This window comes from Leptonychotes weddellii, chromosome 12 (assembly GCF_054177405.1).
Source record: "Leptonychotes weddellii isolate Sample4059 chromosome 12, ASM5417740v2, whole genome shotgun sequence".
NCBI lineage: Eukaryota > Metazoa > Chordata > Mammalia > Carnivora > Phocidae > Leptonychotes > Leptonychotes weddellii.
The window spans coordinates 81975390-81982764 of NC_138380.1; positions in this window are offsets into that span (position 1 = coordinate 81975390).

The window sequence follows — 7375 nt, forward strand, 5'->3', positions numbered from 1 at the left end:
CAAATCTCATGAGATCTGAGTCAAAATTTCATGAGATCTCAGTCCACAGCTTGTGAGATTATAGTCCAAATTTTGAGAGAACTCATCAAAATTTCAGAGAACTCTGTCCAATCTGGTGAGATCTCACACATATCATGTGAGATTGCCAGCCAAATCTCATGAGATCTGAGTCCAAATTTCAAGAGAACTCGGGCAAATCCCATAAGAACATACTCCAAGTCTCATGATAACATCAGGCATGTCTTCTGATATTTAGACCCAAATCTCATGAGAACTCAATCCAAATCACATAAGATCTCACACACAACTTACCACACCCTTACCCAAATCTCATGTGATCTCAGTTCAAATCTCCTGAGATCTCAGACCAAACATTGTATGAAATCAGTCTAATTCTCACATGATCTCCGTCCAAATCTCGTGAGACCTCACACAGAAATTGGCACATTTCTAGCAAAATCTCACAAGAACTGCATGAACTCTCGAGAGAACACTGTCCGAATATCATATGATCTCACTTTAAATATCATAAAATTTCATACACATCTCTCCAGATTTCTACACAAATCCTGTCAGATCTTAGTACAAATCTCATGAGATCTCAATCCACATCTCGTGAGAACTAAGTCAAATCTTGAGAGAAATCATTGAAATTTCAAGGAACTCAGTTCAAATCTCCTGAGATCTCAAAAATATCTTGTGAGATTTCTAGCCAAAACTCATAGAATCTGAGTCCAAATCTCGAGAGAACTCAAACCCCATAAGAACTCTCTCCAACTCTCATGATAAATTCAGGCATGTCTTGTGAGATTTTGACCCAAATATGGTGAGAACTCAATCCAAATCACATGCAATCTCAGCCCAAATCTCACTGGAATTCTGTCCACATCTCGCCAGATCTCAGCCCAAATCTCCTGAGATCTCAACACAATTCATCACATTGCTACCAAAAGCTCTTGCATTCTCACTCCAATTTCATGCAAACTCCTCAAAATCTCTATGTCCAAATCTCAGGAGAATGCAACCAAATCTTATGAGAATTCAGTCCAAATCTTGAGGGTTCTCTTCCAAATCTCGCCATATCTCAGTTCAATCCCTGTGAGATCTTAGTTCAAATCTCATGAGATCTTTGTCCAAAACTCATGTGAACTCAGTGCAAAATACATGAGATCTCAGTCCACTTCGTATGAACTCAGTCTAAATCTCACCAGATCTCTGTCTAAATTCGTGAGATCTCACACACATATTGGGACATTTCTAGCCAAATCTCATGAGAACTGAGTGAAATCTTGAGAGAACACTATCCAAATCTTATATGATCTCATTTCAAATATCGTGAAATCTCACACACATCTCACCAGATTTCCACACAAATTCCATCAGAACTTAGTACAAATCTCATGAGCTCTTCATCCACATCTTGGGAGAACTTATCAAAACTTGAGAGAACTCATTGAAATTTCAGAGAACTCGATCCAAATCTTATGAGATTTCACACATATCTGGTGATATTTCTAGCCATAGTCATTAGATCTGAATACAAATCTCATGAGATCTCAGTGCATATCTCATGAGATCTCAGTCAAAACTCGAGAGAACTCATTGAAATTTCAGAAAACTCGTTCCAAATCTCATGAGATCTCACTCATATCTTGGGAGATTTCTAGCCAAATCTCGTTAGATCTAAATCCAAATCTAGAAAGAACTCGGTCAAACCCCGTAAAACTCACTCCAAATCTTGTGATAACTTCAAGCAAGTCTCGTGAGATTTCAACCCAAATCTCATGAGAACTCAGTCCAAATCACATGAGACCTCAATCCAAATCTCGTTGGAACTCTGTCAAAATCTCGCCAGATCTCAGTCTAAATCACCTGAGATCTCACACACAGCTCGTCACATTTCTACCAAAATCTCTTGCATTCTCACTCCAAGTTCATGCAATCTCCCTGAAATCTCCCAAATTTATGTCCAAATCTCAAGAGAACTCAACAAAAGCTCGTGAGAATTCAGTCCAAATTTGAGGGATCTCTTCCCAATCTCTCCATATCTCAGTTCAAATCTCATGAGATCTTAGTCCAAATCTCATGAGATCTTTGTCCATATCTCATATCTCAGTCCAAATCTCATGTGATCTCAGTCCAAATCTCTTGAGATCTCACACATATATTGGCACATTTCCAGCAAAATCTCATGAGAACTGCGTGAAATCTCAGGAGGACAATGTCCAAATTTCATATGATCTCACTCCAAATATCATAAATCTCACACACATCTCACCAGATTTCTACACAAATCCCGTCAGATCTTAGCACAAATCTCATGAGATCTTAATCTACATCTCGTGAGAAGTAAGTCAAATCTCAAGAGACTCATCAAAATTTCAGAGAACTCAGTCCAAATCTCGTGAGATCTCACACATATCTTGTGAGATTTTTAGCCAAATTTCGTTAGATCTGAATCCAAATGTCAAGAGAACTCAGTCAAACCCTGTAAGAACTCTCTTCAACTCTCATGATAAATTGAGGAATGTCTTGTGAGATTTTGACCCAAATCTCATGAGAACTCAATCCAAATCTTGTGAGATCTCAGTCCAAATCTTGTTGGAACTCAGTCCAAATCTCGCCAGATCTTAGTCCAAATATCCTGAGATCTCATACACAACTCATCACATTTCTAGCTAAATCTCATGCATTCTCACTCCAATCTTGTGCAATCTCTAGGAAATCTTGCCAATCTCTGTACAATTCTCAAGAGTACCCAAACAAATCTCATGAGAGCCCAGTCCAAATCTTGAAGAATTCTTCCAAACCTCACCAGATCTCAGTCCAAATCTTGTGAGATCTTAGTCCAAATCTCATGTGATATCAGTCCAAATCCCATGAGATCTCAGTGCAAATTTCTTTTGAAATCAGTCCAAATCTTACCAGATGTCAGTCCAAATCTCGTGAGATCTCACACATATCTTGCTACATTTCTAGCCAAATCTTGAGAATTGAGTAAAATCTCACGAGAACAGTGACCAAATCTCATATGATCTCATTCCAAATATCATGAGATCTCACACACATCTTGCCAGATTTCTACCCAAATCTCGTCAGTTCTTAGTACAAATCTCGTGAGTTCTCTGTCCTCATCCCATGAGATATTAGTCAAATCTCAAGAGAACTCATCCACATTTCAGAGAACTAAGTCCAAATCTCGTGAGATCTCACACATATCTTGTGAGATTTCTAGACAAGTCTTGTCAGTATGAATCTCATGAGATCTCAGTCCACATCTCATGGGATCTTAGTCAAATCTCAAGATAATTCATTGAAATTTGAGAGAACTCGGTCCAAATCTCATGAAATCTCAACATATCTTCTGAGATTTCTAGCCAAATCTCGTGAGATATGAGTATTAATCTCATGAAATCTCAGTTCACGTCTTATGAGATCTTAGTCCAAAACTCGAGAGAACTCATCAAAATTTCAGAGAACTCGGTAAAAATCTCATGAGATCTCACACATACCTTTTGAGATTTCTAGTCAAATCTCGTGGGAACTGAGTAAAATCTTGAGAGAACTGTGTGTGAATCTCATATGATCTCATTCCAAATATCATGAGATCTCACACGTCTCTCCAGATTTCTACCCAAATCTCATCAGATCTTAGTACAAATCTCATGAGATCTCAGTCTACATCTCATGAGATCTTAGTCAAATCTCAAGCAAACTCATCAACATTTCAGAGAACTCAGTCCAAATCTCGTCAGATCTCACAGATAATTTGTGAGATTTATAGCCAAATCTCATGAGATCTGAGTCCACATCTCATGAGATCTGAGTGCACATCTCATGAGCTCTTAGTCAAATTCCGAGAGAACTCTTGAAAATTTTGGAGAACTTGGTCCAAATCTCATGAGATCTTGCTTATATCTTGTGAGATTTCTAGCTGAATCTCATGAGATGGGAGTCCTAATCCCATGAGATCTCAGTCCACCTCTTATGATATCTTAGTCCAAAACTCAAGAGAACTCGTCAAAATTTCAGAGAACTTGGTCTAATTCTTGTGAGATCTCACACATGTCTTGCAAGATTTCTAGCCAATTCTCATGCGATCTGAGTCCAAATCTCATGAGCAGTCATTCCAAATCTTGAGAGAACCCTTCCAAACCTCGCCAGATCTCAGGTCAAATCTCATGAGATCTTAGCCCAAATCTCATGTGATCTTTGTCCAAATCTCATGTGATATCAGTCCAAATCTCATGAGATTTCAGTGCACACTTCATTTGAAGTCAGTGTAATTCTCACCAGATCTCAGTCCAAATCTCATGAGATCTCACACATATCTTGCTACATTTCTAGCCAAATATCATGAGAACAGAGTAAAATCTAATGAGAACGGTATCCAAATCTCATATGATCTCATTCCAAATATCATGAGATCACACACACATCTCGCCAAATTTCTACCCAAATCTTGTCAGTTCTTAGTACAAATCTTGTGAGTTCTCAGTCCTCATCTCGTGAGATCTTAGTCAAATCTCAAGAGAAATCATCGACATTTCAGAGAACTTGGTCCAAATCTCGTGAGATCTCACACATATTCTGTGAGATTTCTAGATAAGTCTTGTCAGATATTAGTACAAATCTTATGAGATCTTGGTCCACATGTCATGGGATCTTAGTCAAATCTTGAGAGAATTCATCAAAATTTCAGAGGACTTGGTCCAAATCTCATGAGATCTCACACATATCTTGTGAGGTTTCTAGGCAAATCTCATGTGATCTGAGTCCAAATCTCGAAAGAACTCAGTCAAATCCCTTAAGAACTCACTCCAGGGGGAGGAGCAAGATGGCAGAGGAGTAGGAGACTTAAATTTCATCTGGTCGCAGGAATTCAACTAGATAGGGATCAAACCATTCTGAACACCTATTAACTCAACAGGAGATCAAAGAAAAGAATAGCAGCAACTCTCTGAACAGAAAAGTGACCACTTCTGGAAGGTAGGAAGTGCGGAGAAGTAATCCGAGGCGATATTCAGGAAGATAGATGGCGGGGGAGGGGGCCTCTGTCAGCAACTACTGGCAAGTGATAGAGCAGCAGAGCACAAAACAGGACTTTTAGAAGTCTGTGCCACTGAGGGATGGTGCGCCAATGGCTAAGCGGGGGGTGGAACCCTTTCTGGGACAGTGTGGGCTCAGGACCCTCGGGGTCACAGAAAGCCCGGGGGTGCCTGAGTGCGGCAGAGCTCTCAGGTTTCAGAGCAGGGAAGCCGGCTGCAGAGACAGAGCTGAGGAGTGGGCTCTCAGCTCAGGGTTGCCATAAACCATGATCCGCGGCACAGTTGGGCCACTGCTCCTCCAGCAGGGACCCAACAAGCGCAGATCCGGGGAGACTCCCCTTCCTCCCCTGGGAAGAGTGGCGTGGGAGCTCACCACAGGGATCTGCTGGGTTTGGAGACTCCACAACAAGTCGGGTGCCAGAGATAGAAATGCTCGGTCATAGGCCGGTTGAGCATGGAGTGCAGCCAGAGACTGGGGAGACGGAGTGACTGACTGCTTTTCTCTGGGGGCTCACTGAGGAGTGGGGCCCCAAGTTCTGGGCTCCTCCGGGGCGGAGATTGGGAGGCCGCCATTTCACTCTTAACCTCCAAAGCTGTACAGAAAGCTTGCAGGGAACAAAAGCTCCCGAGAGCAAACCCGAGCAGATTACTTAGCCTGGACTGGCAAGGGCAGGGTAATTCTGCCTCTAGCAAAGACATTTGGGAACCACGGCAACAGGCCCCTTCCCCAGATCAGCGAGAACATCCAGCCATGACCAAGTATACCGATCAATGAGAAGGGCAGAACTCCAGCGCTAGGGGAATACTGCACATAGAATTCATGGCTTTTTTACCCTGATTCTTTAGTCTTTCAAAGTTTTTTTTTTTAACTTTCTTTTTCTTTTTTTTCTTTGAATTTTTCTTTTTCCCTTTTACAACCAACATCTTATCAATCCCTTTTTAAAAAACTCTTTTTTATTTTTCATTTTTAGTCATATTCTATCTCTTCATAGTAGTTAATCTTATTTTTGATATATATATATATATATATTCCGTGCTCACCCAGCCTGTGACCGAGCATTTCTATCTCTGGCTCACAACCCCGTGTGGAGTCTCCAAACCCAGAAGATCCCTGTGGTGCGCTCCCACACCACTCCTCCCAGGAGAGGAAGGGGAGTCTCCCCAGATCTGCATTTGTTGGGTCCCTGCTGGAAGAGCAGTGGCCTGACTGTGCCACGGATCACGGTTTATGACAACCCCTTATATATATATATAAGTTGTTCTTTCTTTAAAATTTTGGGATACAGTTTCTTCAAACTGATCAAAATATACCCTAGAGCTCTAGTGTATGGCTTTGGTCTAGTCTCCTGCCTGATCACATTCTCTCCCTTTTTTTTTTTAAATCCTCTTCTTTCTTTTTTCAATCAACTTCTTATCTTATCAATTCCTTTTATAAAATCTTTTATAAATTTCATCTTTACAGTCATATTCCATCCCTTCATCACATTAACCCTTATTTTTGTACATATATAAGTTTTTATTTCTTTAAAATTTTGGGAGGCACTTTCTTCTAACAGACCAAAATACGCCCAAAATCTAGTGTGTGGCACTGATCTATGCACCAGCCTGATCATAAGCTGTTTTTGTTTTTGTTGTTCTTTTTGTTTGTTTTTATCTTTTTCTTTTCCTTTTCTTTTTTCTTTTTTCTTTCTTTCCCTTTCTTTTCCCCCAGTATCAGGTCTCTTCTGATTTGTTTAATGTATATTTTCTGGGGTCGTTGTTACCCTGTTAGCATTTTGTTCTCATTCATCTATTCTCCTCTGGACAAAATGACAAGATGGAAAAAAATCACCTCAATAAAAACAAGAGGCAGTACGGACTGCCAGGGACCTAATCAATATGGACATTAGTAAGATGTCAGAAATAGAATTCAGAATGATGATCTTAAAGATACTAGCTGAAATGGACAGATCATCGCAGCAAAAGATCAACAAGGAAATAAAGACTTTAAATGATACACTGGACCAAATAGACTTCACAGACATATTCAGAATGTTCCATCCCAAAGCAACAGAATACACATTCTTCTCTAGTGCCCATGGAACATTCTCCAGAATAGATCACATCCTAGGTCATAAATCAGGTCTCAACCGGTACCAAAAGATTGGGATCATTCCCTGCCTATTTTCAGACCACAATGCTTTGAAACTAGAACTCAGTCACAAGAGGAAAGTCAGAAAGAACTCAAATACATGGAGGCTAAAGAGCATCCTACTAAAGAATGAATGGGTCAACCAGGAAATTAAAGAAGAATTTAAAAAATTCATGGAAACCAATGAAAATGAAAA